Below are 14,912 nucleotides of genomic sequence, written 5' to 3'. Positions count from 1 at the left end.
GTGAAGTGCTTGTTTGTCGGCAGTCAAGGGTAACAGGACTCTCGAAGCCATTTCAAACGCCATGCCAGTCCTGGTGCCTGGCGTCTTTTAAGAGATGGCTGCTTTGGAGATGTTAATATTTTTTCCTAAAAATTGAAATGCAATACTTTTCAGCCTCTTAAAAGTGGAATTGTTTTTCACTAAACAAAGTTGAGTTTTTTTTAACACTTTTTTTAAAGCCAGAAAAGCCTCTTTTTCGGTGGTGAGCAAATAAATTAGCATGTGCGTCCTAAGTGCTCATAAAATCGTTTTGCTATAGATCTGTTTACAATTTTTAGATAAAGCTAAAAGTAAAGAGAGCCTTTCTTTGAAGGTTTATGAGCATTTTTCCATGAAGGAGAAGTCAAACAGAAGATCAAAGAGATCTAACAAAATGTTCCAAACTCGGGGGAGCTAGGGTGGGCTGACGGCCCATGCAGAGGAACCAACTTCGCCTGATAGTTTGGGAGATATGTTCTGCTTTGTAAAAATAAAACAGAGCGAAATGTAATAGGCTAAGGCTAAGTGTATCAAACTGACATTCTCTGAGTAAGGTTGTTAAAAGTATCAGTCTTTGATATGTACTCAGAGTAACAAAGACAATTTAAAAGAAGTTTTCCCAATGAAAACGAGCAAAATCAGTGAGTTCCCTAACCCTCTACTCCTAAACAGTCATCCTGCTCTGAGGTTCCGTGAGTCTTTCTTCAAAGGCTAGATTTTCCAGGCTCCCAAGGGATCCGTATATACTTAGAAATGTCTTGAGCTGCATAATGCATTCTGTATATTTTAATAATAATTAATTTAGCTCTGGATACACTACCCATTCAAATTCCTACTAACTATTCTCTTAAAAATTGAAAAAGAAATGAAAGTATATACTGAAAAGGCACAAATCTCTCCTGTCATGATTAAACCCTCAATAAATCTGCTTCTAATCACCCATCAGTACTTAAATACATAGTAACTACTCTATTAAATTTAATCCTCTCTATTTAATGACGGTTTTTCTAAATTTAATGACATTTATTTGAAATATATATCCACAGATTATTAACAACATTTTAACAAGATTTTTAAACCATGGAAAGTGAATATGAATCCATCAAATGTCAATAAATCAATTACTACTCAGTGTAGAATGCCTAAATTGTTAAACTAAAACATACCCAAGTGAGAATGCCTTGAAAATATTTCAATGAAAAAATCATTTGCTGGGGTGGGAGGTTGAGGGGAGGAGTGGGTGGGATCCCTCTGTGAACCGCCAGTATTATTTTTGCATAAAACTAAGGATATATAACTTTAAATACAGCTATTTTGTATGAAAATATGCATTTGGAGAAGCACGTTGAAATTTCTGGATGGGGAGCTGATTTTAAGCAGAATACCATTTTAACAGTGTGAGTCAACTGGTTTTAATTCTTCTGTTGCCAATTAAATATGTGCTAAAAATATGACCTACTATTTTATGCCAGGGATTCACAAGCAGGGTTTTACAAAACATTCCCTTATATTGACTCTGAGAAAAGCCTTTTCAAGTTCCAGTGCCCACCAAGTCACCATTGCTTCCACGAGACCAACTCCTCCGGGCACGTCGTTCTTCTTCTGGGGCTGGCACCGTTCGCCTCCCATCAGATGGGTTCTGGCTGCCATACCCTTTGATGAACACGAACGGTCCAGGCCATGCTTGTGTGGACTTTCTCTCCTGTGTATCCTCTTCCACATCACTGGGAGCAGAAGTGTAGACGGGCAAGTTCGGGTGACGTAAGAACCCCAACCTATAAAGCACAAAAGTACATCAGGAGACACTTTGTAGCATGTGCCGTTTATTAGGGTTTCCATTAAAAGTATTATGTTTCCATACTTTACAACCATAAAAGAGTAAATAATTTCAAAGGATTGCTTGATAGGAGACTTCTGTTTTAAATGGAACTTGGAAATATCTGGGAAATCGCTGGAATAAATGTACTTAATAGACCCAATGCTGTGAAGTTCTTTTTAACTGTTTTCTTAAGCACATAAAAAGATGTACCATTTCCTCCAACATTTTTTTGAAATAGGTTTTGGTTTGGGGTTTTTCTCTGTGCTGTTTGACTTATAACTATTTCACACAATGCTTCCATTGTTCTATTTCTTTTTTCTCCCTCTCTGTCTCTCTGCCTTTCTGTCTCTCTCTCTGTCTCCCTTTCCCTTTGGTGCTGAAGTTGACTTCTTAGCACCAACAGGTTCTGCCCCCTTTCAATGTGCTGCCCTACAGGAGAAGGTAGAATTGAAGAATAAGTAGCATCAGATGCTACTGAAGAAAACCGGCTGCATGACTTGATTGTGTTGGGAAATGTATAGTAAATCCCCCTATTGATCGGTTTCCTTCTTGGGAGGAAACACAATACAGCCGTGGGATGAAGCAGATATTTGATCAATACCAATGGCATGAGAAGCCAATACAGCCTTCAGAGTAGACTCATTTATAAAGCCAAACAAGGAAAACAAGTGTTATCATTTAATCATTCACCTTGACTGTCCTTATGGTTCGTATCCGTCAGGAACTTACACGAGCTCCTGTTTGACCTTGTCTGTGGCACGTGGCATTGGAGCACACTCTTTCCTTTCCCCAAAGACCGTTCCGTGAACCGTGAAGCGAGAGCTAGCTGCACACGCCGACAGGTAGGCAAGACCTACTTTGGAAATCATTAGGAAAAACAAGAGGCCTCAAAACGTTGGAGATTCTATTTTTTTAATTAACAAATGGAAACTTTTGATAACAACCCATGGAACCCATAAGGTGGGTGAGCATAAGATGATCAGGTGGGCTACTAGTCTTGGTAATGAGGGGAGTAGTCATTGATAAGCAACTTCCACACTGGCATGCTGCACTCTGTGCTGGATTCTTGGCTCACGTCAGACCTGTTCTTGAGGCCCCGAAAGGTTGAGCGACACTCCTGAGATCCCAGGGTTAGTATTGGAACTGGGGTTTGCCCCAAGTCTGTCTCGATGCAAAGCTTATGCCCTTATGTGCAATGTCCAATCCCCCTTGCTTCAGAGTGAGGTAGGGCAGGAGGGCAGAGCTCAGAATCAAACCCAGAGAGAAGCGTGATTCTTATGGGAAGTGAACGCAGTGAATTAAGAAGGGAGGAAAGGAGCGTCAGGAAGAACGTCACCTGGCGGCTGTTCCCAGGACAGTGCAGCTAAGGGGCGGGGAAGACAAACTGGGTAAAGCCTCTTGGACCTGGGGATAAGACGTAATTTCTCAACCCTATCGAATGGGAGATGAGTCAAAGCTCGATCTCCTCATCTACTACGGACTTGAGAACACCGGTGTGTCACTGACAGAATCCTTGCCTTCTACATGGGTGGCCTGGGACCAATTCCCTCCACGCACAGCTACTGCCAGCCTGTCCGTGGGGGCTTCGTGTTGATATGATGCAACGCAGAATCCTGGCAGTGCAACGGTTAAGTGGGCAGCTGTTGGGCAGTAGGAAGGATGCTGGTAAGATATTGGAAAGAGGGAGTATTGGAGTGTTAGGAAGGAAGGAAGGTCTGGTAATATACTTCTGAAAATAGCCAATGAGTGGGTCACAATGGTCCTATCTGCAGCAAACCGTGGGGATAATGTAGGGCTGCCCAATGTTTCATTCCAAAGTGTGTGACGATCTCCAGGAGTCAGGTCAACTCCAAAGGCAACAACTCACAATTCTGAGCCACTCAAAAGTATCTGAGTGGTAGGAAGCTGGTGGGTTTATCTAGTGGGGCAAACAGTATGGAGGAACGGAAGGGTAGCCACCCGGACATGTATTCTGGTGACCATGCCCGTGGCCTTGCCTCCTGTAAAGTCACACAGTCTTGCTGAATAAGGAGGCTCTTCGGAGTGACTGGGAAAGGCAGCTCAAAGAGAGGAATCCAGGGCCATTAATCACCTTGCCTGCCCAGGAGGGGCAGTTCAGAAACCAAAGGGGAAAGCAGGGCTGGCTTCCACAAAGCACTCAATCTCCTGAAAGAAATCGCATAAATAGAGTCATATTTGCCAATGGAGGTTTCTAAATGTTTAAACCAGCCAGTAACACCGCACACATGGAGCGACTAATGCTGGCGGAAGTTAATGATTTGCACCGTGGTCCCTCAGTGAGTCAGAGAGGGAGAAGAGAGAGAGAGAGTAAACCCCAATCTTTTGAGTCCCAGGCGTGCACATAAACCATCAAAATCACAAGCCTTCTACACCCTGAAGTCTGCCCAGCTCTGTGTCTGCTGTGTGGTCCCCTGTCCACCTTCACCATTGGACCTGCTTTCCACCCACACAGTTTGTAAGTCTTGGTTAGCCGCATAACTGGTCTCTGTGGGTACCCCCCTACCCCCCACCCCCGGCCCTCTTGTTCTTTCATTCATTCACTAAATATTTATTGAGTGCTTGCTATGTGTCCAGCACAGTTCTCAGGACTGAAATGTAGTGGTGAACAGAGTCCTTGTTCTTCTGAGGCGCAGATGCCAGGAAAGGGTGCAGACAGTGAACAACAACAACAACAAAAACATACCAGAAAACATCACAGAGTGAAACTGCTAAGAAGAAAATTAAGCAGTGTGCCAGAATGGAAGTTGACAAGCCCAAGTGTCTTAAATTAAGTAGTCAAGAGAGACTTCTTAGAAGGCAAGACTTTTCAGCGGAGATCTGAATGCCAGGAAAGGGCTAACTGTGAGCAGATTGGAGGGAAGCAGGTTTTCCCCATAAAACACAGTCCCACCGGCTCCCCTCCCTTTAATCGCTATTTTTCTTCTTGTTGCTGTTAGTGGCTGCAGAGTTCCAACTCATGGAGACTCTGTGCCCAGAATGTTGCCTGGTCCTGTGCCATCTTCACAAGCAGTGACATGGTTCAATCCGTTGATATGGCTATTGGTTCATTGGTCTCTTATATCTGTGAAAGGTTTCCTCACTTTTGCTAACCTTCTACTTTACCTACCCATGATGTTTGCTTCCAGCGATTTGCCTTTCCTAACGATGCGTCCAAAGCAGACAAGTCAATGTCTTCTCTTTTTTAATGCCAAGGAAAGTTTCTGTGGCCTCTCCCCAAGACAATGGGTGAAATTGCAAGGGAGCCACGTCATCATTCTAGGAGGGTAACTTTTTGTTCTAGTTTCGTATTTCATTGGCTAGCATTAATAATCATTTTTATTAGTTTGCAATTTCCTACAGTTGTCCCAACAGTTTAAGAGGTAAGCAACAGTTACAATTTGGGCTGCTAACCATAAGTTCAGCAGTTCCAAACCATCAGCTGTCTTACAGGAGAAAGACCGAGCTTTCAACTCTAATACAGAGTTACAGTGTCATAAACCCACAGGGCCCCTTCTACCTGTCCTGTTGGGTCTCTTTGAGTCAGCATTGACTCGATGGCAGTGAGTTTAGTTTGATCTTGGATGTCACAAAGGAATTGAGAGGATCACAGGGGAGCTCAACGGCATGACTTCCAGATTAGTATCAAGATCATTGATCACATAGATTCTGTGCATACGACGATCGATGCTACTATCCTATCCTCATCTCCTACTTACTGCAACGGCCTTCTAACTAGTCTCCCACCTTCTCAGCAAGGTGATCTTATTGACCTGAAGGTCCTGCATTCTTCCCTACGACTCACTTCTATGTGATTGACACCTGTCTCCACGTAGGATATTCACCACAACCCTCCCCCCCCAATCGTACTTTCCCCTCCATTCATCTCCTGTGCAATCTTTGATGTATTGTCTGCCGGCACCTCTATTTACATGAGTCAGGGGGTTCTCCTTATTTTGAGTATTACCCAATCCCATAGGCCTAGAGCAATGATGGCTTATGGTAATCTCTCAATAAACATTTATAAAATAGTTCTGAAATAGCAGAAAAATCTAAAACATTATAAAGTATCCCATTTCTCTTTTTCGTAAATAAGTGTTCCTTATTTTGCTTAACTTGAGAGTATAGTAGTCAAACCGGTTCTGAGACTGAGGGCACTATAGTTGGAGACAGATAATCAAATCAGAATTTCTTCCACGGCAGGAACACTGACCCAGCAGTAAGAGGCGCCCTTCATCGATGCAAATGGTCGGTGTGCTCCATTTCTGACCAAATGTCGGAGGTTGAATCTAACCTAAGATGCCTCTGAAGAAATACATGCTGAGCTATGTCCCAAATACCTGCTGTTAAAAACCCCAGTGTGCTGCTCTGCTCTCACCTACATGGGCTCACCATGCCTCTGACTGGATTCAGTGCCAACGACTGAAGAGTGAGGTGAAAGACACACAAAATACATGCATCAACATTTGTTCTAATTTTAACTTCAGCGAAGCTGTTTTTAAAGCAATAGGGAAGGTTTCCTGAGTTTTGTTTGTTTGTTTGTTTTTAAGAAAAAGTGGTTGAGAAGGAGCCTTATATTAAATAAACAACACAATATTTCTGTGAGTGCAAATAATCATCCTTTAATCCTGAGAGTTGGGGTTACTTTTCTTTGTTGGTTTATTTTGCTTTGATTTTCATGTAAGAGTGTTGTTATTTTTAAATAAAACTACTTCCGAAGAGTTTAACATGGAATCAATGATGTTGTGTACATTGAAGTCCATTTTTAGATCATCACCACTCTGCTGGCTAAAAAAACGCAACAAACCAAAAACCCAAGAAAAAAACCCAAAGCTCTGCTATGAAATCCATTCCAACTCAGGAAAGCCCACATGTGTTGGGGAAATAGAATTCCAATGACTTAATTCTCAGAAGGAATGGAATAGGCATTTCTGCCAAGGTGCCCAAATGGATTCAAACTTCCAGCCTTTCAGTCAGCAAGTAAGCAAATTAACGCATATCCAGGATTGAGAGCTTTCATTTTCTCCAGCCCCATCCCCACCACTGCCTGCCTTTGGATATGATCCTGAGAATCTCCACTGGAAAGCAAGGAACGGTGCTCGACCTAAGTCCAGGATAACCTCCTGGGTAAATATTAGATAGGGTTAGCAATTAAATTATTTGAACAAAACACATGCACACAATTATTCTCTGTAGATTGTCATGACCCTGGGATTTTAGACCCATTGAGCTGGTAATTGAGCAGAATGTCTGCAGAGAAGAGTGACTTTGCACGCCATCTAATAGAAGTATGTTATTAAATCCCTAATACGTTGAGTATAACAACTTCCAAGTTTTTCATTATTATGCTTAGATTTAGTGTGTCTCTCGCCTTGTGTGTTGTTGAAGCAAAATTAATCAACTAACTTTACTAGTCTGATATTTGTCCAACAAATGTTTTTTGACCAACACTGTTAAATCAACACATTAGAAAAACCTAAATAAAGCGACAGACTCCTCCTTTCGATGGCGGTTTTACAGGAAAAGCCAATTCTGGAGTTTAGAATGTACGATGAGGAAGAGGATTCACAGAAAGAGGGGAGTATGGGCTAGGGCCACCTGAGGCTGTGTGGACACCTTTACCTCCATGTTAGTGGGTTAATGACAGTTCTGTCTCGGGAGGCAAAAATGCAGAGTGAACAGAGAAGGCGCCTGTGAGAGCTGTCTCAATAGCACATAAATTACAATTTACTTGAGATATTTAATTATCCTTCTTATAACAGGTTACAAAGAGAAGGAAGTTGAAAACCATTAGTAAACAATGAAATGACATTGAAAGGATATGAAATACTGCGCCCAAGTTACCAAAAATAAGAAATATGGAGTTAAAATAGGTAAAAATATACCACATTCAGAGGGATTAGATGAATTTACAGACCCCAATATTATAAATAGCTCTCCAAATAATCATAACTCTAAGTAATTCCCAAGGACATTGTCCAAACAAAGTGTAACTGAACGCACAAAAAGCTGAAATACATTAAATATACATATAGAATTAAAAATAAAAGGGTTTGGGATATATATTCTGGCTGTCTGGAATTTATTAGGAAACAGAAAGGCCACCAAAATGGAAATTGTGCACAGAGGAGGAAAAAAACCACCATGCTTTGATCCAGATAGGTTGGAAGTGATGTAATACAGCCACCCCAATTTATGTGCATAAATGTGTGGGCAACTTGTCTAGGAGAGGCAAATGCAAGATTCCAGTGGAATAAAAGAGTAAAAGAGTGTCTAACAAAGAAATTTGACCAGCTGCCAACAACACTTCATCTTTCCTTGACCTTTTTAATGTGTAGATGCCAAATAGAGCTTGTCATTTCATTCTAGTCTCAAAGCCATGCATTCTTATTTATGAAGTTGTGAGATAACATAACCTTGTACTCTATCTAATATATCCATGGTGTGGGTTAGTAACCTTGAATGTTTCATCATTGGAAATGAATGAGGCGTCACACACTTCAAAGATTATGGTTTCAGTCTAACGCTCGGCCTCACACCCCGTGATCTTCATGTATCTTGCTGTGGTTAGGAGTCCACAGCACAGAAACTGTGTGTGTAACATGTAACCAGCAGTCGGCTCTCACGGGAGAGTTCAAATCGAGATAGCATTCCGTTGTTTCTGGTGCAAGTAATTCTGAAAGAAACTTTTAAAGAAGAATACATTAAACATCGCAAAGAATGAGAATTCCAAGACACTTAAAGTCACAGGAACCTGTCCAGAGACAGAGAAGCACTCTCTCAAAGTGAAAAAGGAGACACCGTGTGCGTGGAAATCAGGAAAGGTGTACATCTGCGTTGTCTCATTTGATCTGTATGCAGAGGTTTGCGTTGGAGGAGGATTGTGGCAAGAGGATTGGAAGAAGACTATGTGCAGATGACACAAGCTTGCTTGCTGGAAGAGCTTCCTGATGGAGACGGCAGCCTTCAGGATGGAGTCCGCCTCATCAGAGAAAAGAAAATGCCTCCCAGTTGGATCAATAAACAACATCACGAGAAGCAAACGAAAAGGTCCACAGTGAACATGCATGGACATTGACAGTCAAGAAATCAAATTACAGGGACGCTTGGAGGCCTTGCGGTGAGGGCCATGTTGTGGCCGAACAGCTTGCTCACCGACCATGGGTTGAAACCCACACTAGCCAAAGAACTTGCATCAAGGTCAGGGCTGAAATACATTCATGTGGATTAATTACTTAGCTAAAGAAGGGCAGTTTTGTGATGGCTCTGAGGAAGAGTATGGTTGTCCCATTTTAGAAGAAGATAGTTGAGTTAGAAAAAACAAATGATACAGATTGGAACTGGAAACAGGGAATCCAGGACAGATGATCCCTTCAGGACCAGTGGTGAGAGTGGCGATACCGGGAGGGTGGAGTCAAGTGGGGGAATCGATTACAAGGATCTACATATAACCTCCTCCCTGGGGGATGGACAACAGAAAAGTGGGTGAAGGGAGATGTCAGACAGTGTAAGATATGATAAAATAATAATAATTTATAAATTATCAAGGGTTGGTGAGGGAGAAGGGAGCAGGGAGGGAGTGGGGAAATGAGGAGCTGATATCAAGGGCTCAAGTAGAAAGAAAACATTTTGAGAAAAATGATGGCAACAAATATACAAATGTGCTTGACACAATGGATGTATGTATGGATTGTGATAAGAATTGTACGAGCCCCCAATAAAATGATTAAAAAAGAGAGAAAACCAAATGAAAGAAGATGAAGTTATTATCGATGAGTGTGGTTGTGATTTCTTCCCCGCACTCTGGTTTCACGTAGTTTTTGTACTGAGAACACGTAACAGTGTATTGTACAAAAGACGTGAAACAAGGGGTTACAATGACAAGAAACAAGACAATCTTCAGTGTGAGATTTTTCGAGTTCTGTATGAAGAAGCCATGGCATCCTACAAGGACGTAGTACATCAGCTTTCTAGCAACAAGCCGGAAGATCTGGACAATAATATAAACCAGATATTAAAATAGATTGAACAATGGATGAAAGATCAAGACTAGCCACATGGTCGTCACTCTTACTGAGCTCTCTGCCCGTCATAACAGTTTCCTACTAAGATTGTGTTGCAGGACTAGCAAGGAGAAAGGATCAAAGGTTTGTGGCTGGGTTTTTTTTCTCCATGAGAAAGCAAAGCAATGTGAAATATAATGAATATAACATTATTTAGAATTGAGAGTAAAGATTGTTATTGTTTGATGTTCAACTCTTAAAGGATAAATAAATCTAAGTGGGTGGCTATTTACTAAAGGTAATTTTTAAAAAACAATTTATTAGGGGCTCATACAACTCTTTTCACAATACATACGTATACATACATCAACTGTATAAAGCACATCTGCACATTCTTTTCCTCTATTCATTCTCAAAGCATCAGGTCCTCTTTTTCCCCCTCCCTCCCCGCTCCCCCCTCCCTCATGAGCCCTGGATAATTTATAAATTATGATTTTGTCATATATTTCCCTATCCAGCCTCTCCCTTCACCCCCTTTTCTGTTGTCCATCCCCCAGGGAGGAGGTCACATGTAGATCCTTGTAATCAGTTCCCCCTTTCCAGCCCACTCACCCTCTACTCTCCCAGTATCATCCCTCACACCCCTGGTCCTGAAGGTATCATCCACCCTGGATTCCCTGTGCCTCCAGCTCCTATCTGTACCAGTGTACAACCTCTGCTCTATCCAGTCTTGCAAAGTAGAATTCGGATCATGGTAGTTGGGGGGAAGGAAACATTTAGGATCTGGGGGAAAGCTGTGTTCTTCATCGGTGCTACGTCGCACCCTGACTGACTCATCTCCTCCCCTAGACCCCTCTGTGAGGGGATCTCCATTGGCCGACAAATGGGCTTTGGGTCTCCACTCTGCACTTCCCCCTTCATTCACTATGGTATTTTTTTTTTTGAAGATGCCTTATACCTGGTCCCTTTGGCACCTCGTGATCGCACAGGCTGTTGTGCTTCCTCCATGTGGGCTTTGTTACTTCTGAGCTAGATGGCTGCTTGTTAACCTTCAAGCCTTTAAGACCGCAGACACTATCTTTTTTGATAGCCGGGCACCAGCAGCTTTCTTCGCCACATTTGCTTAGGCACCCGTTTGTCCTCGGTGATCGTATCATGGAGGTGTGTAGCCAATGATATGATTTTTTGTTCTTTGATGCCTGATAACAGATCCCTTTGGGACCACGTGATCACACAGGCTGGTGTGTTTTTCCATGTGGGCTTTGTTGCTTCTGAGCTAGAGGGCCGCTTGTTTACCTTCAAGCCTTTAAGACCCCAGACACTACCTCTTTTGATAGCCAGGCACCATCAGCTTTCTTCACCACATTTACTTGTTCACCCACTTTGGCTTCAGCAGTTGTGTCAGGAGGGTGAGCATCATAGAATGCCAATTTAATAGAAGAAAGTATTCATGCATTGAGGGAGTGCTTGAGTAGAGGCCCAAGGTCCTTCCGCCACCTTAATACTAAACCTATCAATATAGACACATAGATCTATTTCCCCATCCTCTTATATATATTTGCATGTACATGTCTTTGTCTAGACCTCTATAAATGCCCTTTGTTTCCTAGCTCTTTCCTCTATTTCCCTTGACTTTCCTCCTGCCCCACTATCATGCTCCGTCCCCACCTGGGTTACAGCTACACCTCTTCTTTACGTAACCTTACCCTTGATCATTCCCTACCAGGTCTGCCACTCCCCCCTCACCACCAATTTGGATCCCATGTTGTTCCCTTGTCCCTGGGTTTGTTAACACCACTTCCTTACCCGCCATCTCCCCCTTTCCCAAGTCCCCCCGGAACTGTCAGTCCCGTTGTTTTTCCTCCAGATAGTTCATCCAGCCTGTCTTATTTAGACAGACCTGTGAAGATAATAACATGCACAAAAACAAAACAGAGGAAAACAAAGCAACAGTATACAACCAGACAACAAAACAACAACAACAAACCACTGACAAATAACAAAACAAAACACATCAAGAAAGAAAAGCTTGTAGTTAGTTCAAGGATTGTTTGTTGACCTTTAGGAGTGTTTTCTAGTCCAGTCTGTTGGGGCACCATGCCCTGGCCCCAAAGTCCACTTTCAGCATTCCCTGGGGACCTTGCCACTCCATTCCCTTGCTGTTCCGCTGCACTCCCCCAGTGACTTGCCTCGGTGTGGTGGGATCAGGTCAGGTGCAATTCCCATACTGTGTCTCTGGTGCTGTCCCCTGTAACGCCCTTAGTCACTGAGTGGCATCATGTCTCATAGTGGGGCCAGCCATGTTGTCCTCTCTGTGGACTGGCTGCTCTAATCACGAACATGATCCTCACGGCCTGGTGGGCCAGGCTGTACTCCACTCTCCCCTCCTCCCCCTCCATCTGCTCCCGTGTGCTCTGATCAGATATGTCCCTCTCCCGGAGCTGCAGAATCAATGTCGTCCTTTGAAACAAATTCTTCTCGGGGGAGGGGCAGGAATCCACTTAATTTTTGGTGCTAGGACCAGCCTCCCAGACCTCGCCACTGGTTCCCTACTCCATGTCGGAATTTTGCATTCACACCTTGCGGCACTGGGTTGAAGTCTGTTCCCTCTTTCCCTGTGGAGATATAAACAATACCCTCCCCTTGGGTGGGTTAGTGCCCCATGTCCCCGCTCCCCTTTTCTTCCTTATATTCATCCTTTTATTTTCCTTTCCCCACCACCTCCCCAGTTGTCTACCATGTGCATCCCTGGTTTTGATATGGTCTCTGCCATACTACACAGTCTTCACCCCAAAAATGTTTTTATACAGTAGCTTTTTCCCCTATGCCTCTTTTGGATTTTTTAAAAATACTTACCTCAGGGGGCTCATGTTGTACTTGTCCTTTTGTGCCTGACTTACTTCGCTTAGCATGATTTCCTCCAGTTCTTCCCATGCCGCTATGTGCCTCATACGTTCATCACTGCTTTTTAGTGATGCGTAGTACTCCATTGTATGTATTTACCACAGTTTTTTAACCCAATCATCAGTTGATGGAAATTTGGGTTGCTTCCAGCTCCTTGCAATTGTGAACTGTGCTGCAATGAACATTGGAGCACAGATGCCTGGTCTTGGTTTGTTTCTTGCCTTTTCTGGGTATATGCCCAGTAGGGGGATTGCTGGGTCATATGGTAACTCTATTTCTATCTGTTTTAGGTATCGCCAGATTGATTTCCATAGTGGCTGTACATACTTACAGGCCCACCACAGTGGATGAGAGTTCCTGTCTCCCCACAGTCCCTCCAACACTTTTTGCTTTCTGATTTTTTGAATTGGGCTACCTTTGAGGGTGTCAGGTGATACCTCATTGTTGTTTTAATTTGCATTTCTCTTATGGCTAAAGATCGGGAACATTTTCTAATATGTTTGTTGGCCATTCGGATTTCTGCCCCTGTGAAACTTCTGTTCAAGTCTTTTGCCCACCTACCAAGTGGGCTATTATTTTTTTTCTTTTTGGAAGCTAGCAGAGTATTGTAGATTTTAGTAATAAGGCCTTTGTCTGATGTGTCATTGCTAAAGATGTTTTCCCAATCTGTGGACTCTCTTATTACTCTCTTGGTGAATTCTTTTCATGTACATAAGTGTTTTATCTTCAGTATATCCCATTTGTCAATTTGTGCCTCCTCTGTGTTTGTGTCCTTCCCTATTTCTGATAGCCTGTGTATTCCCTGTGCCAAAGTTCTCAAGTTGGTCCCAATTCCCTCATTGATGGCCCTAATAGTTTGGGGTTTAACTTCAATGTCTGTGATCCACCTTGAGTTTATTCTTGTGCATGGAGTGAGATAAGGGTCTTGCGTCATTTTTCTGCATGTAAATATCCATTTTTTCCAGCACCACTTGTTAAAGAGGGCATCTGCTTCCCATTTGATATTTTTGGGGCCCTTATCAAAGATCAGCTGCCTGTATGCTGATGCCTTTATTTCTGGGTTTTCCGTTCTTTTCCATTGGTCTGAGTATCTGTCATTGTACCAATACCATGCAGTTTTGAGAACTGTGACTGCATAGTATGTGCCAAGGTCAAGTAAAGCAAGCCCTCCCACGGTGTGCTTCTTCTTGAGGAGTTCTCTGCTAATTCTGGGCTTCTTCCCTCTCCATATGAAGTTGGTAATCAGTTTTTCCATGATGGTAATTGTATCGGGATGGCATTAAACTTATATAGTGCTTTTGGCAGAACTGACATTTTAACTATATTGAGTCTTCCAATCCAAGAGCATGGGATATTCTTCCATTTGTTGAGGTTGCTCTTGGTTTCTTGTAATAGTGTTCTGTAGTTTTCCCTGTATAGATCTTTTGTTTTTTCAGTCAGGTATATCCCTAGATATTTCAATTTGTATTTGGGTATTGTGAAGGGTACCACCTTTTTGATCTCTTCTTCTGCGGTCTTATCTGATGTGTATAACAGTCCAATGGACTTCTGTTTATTCATCTTGTATCCTGCCACTCTGCCAAATTCCTCTATTGCTTCCAATACTCCCCTTGTGGAACTTTTGGGATTTTCCATATATAAAATCATATCATCTGCAAATAACGATAATTTCACCTCTTCCTTCCCCAGACGAATACCTTTGATGTCTCTTCTTTGCTTTTTGCTGTTAGCTAAAATCTCCAGCACGATATTAAATAGGAGTGGGGATAAGGGGCATCCTTGTCTGGTTCCCTTTTTCAGTGGGATTGTGTTAGTCTTGTCTCCATTGACTATAACATTGGCTGTTGGTTTTTCATATATGGCTTGTATTGTCTTGAGGAACTTTCCTTCCATTCCTATCTTCACTAGTGTCTTAAACAGGAATTCGTGTTGGATGTTGTCGAATGCTTTTTCTGCATCTATTGATATTATCATTTGGTTCTTATAATTTTTCATGTCAATGTGACGGATAATACTAATGGTCTTTCGTATGTTGAACCATCCCTGCATTTCTGGTATAAATCCCACTTGGTCATGGTGAATTATTTGTTTTATATACTTTTGTATTCTGGTGGCTAGTATTTTGTTAAGAATTTTTGCATCAATGTTCATTAGGGATATTGACCTGTATT

General features: G+C 42.4%; 1 pseudogene; it reads left to right on the top strand.

The window, feature by feature from the left end:
- The first annotated feature begins 8,901 nt into the window (after positions 1 to 8,901).
- Positions 8,902 to 9,887, top strand: LOC142451423 (adenylate kinase isoenzyme 6-like; annotated as a pseudogene).
- The last annotated feature ends 5,025 nt before the right edge of the window (positions 9,888 to 14,912 follow it).

The sequence above is a fragment of the Tenrec ecaudatus genome, chromosome 6 (genome assembly GCF_050624435.1).
Source record: "Tenrec ecaudatus isolate mTenEca1 chromosome 6, mTenEca1.hap1, whole genome shotgun sequence".
NCBI lineage: Eukaryota > Metazoa > Chordata > Mammalia > Afrosoricida > Tenrecidae > Tenrec > Tenrec ecaudatus.
The sequence above is the reverse complement of the archived record's forward strand: the minus strand, read 5'-3'. Positions and strand labels throughout refer to the sequence as shown.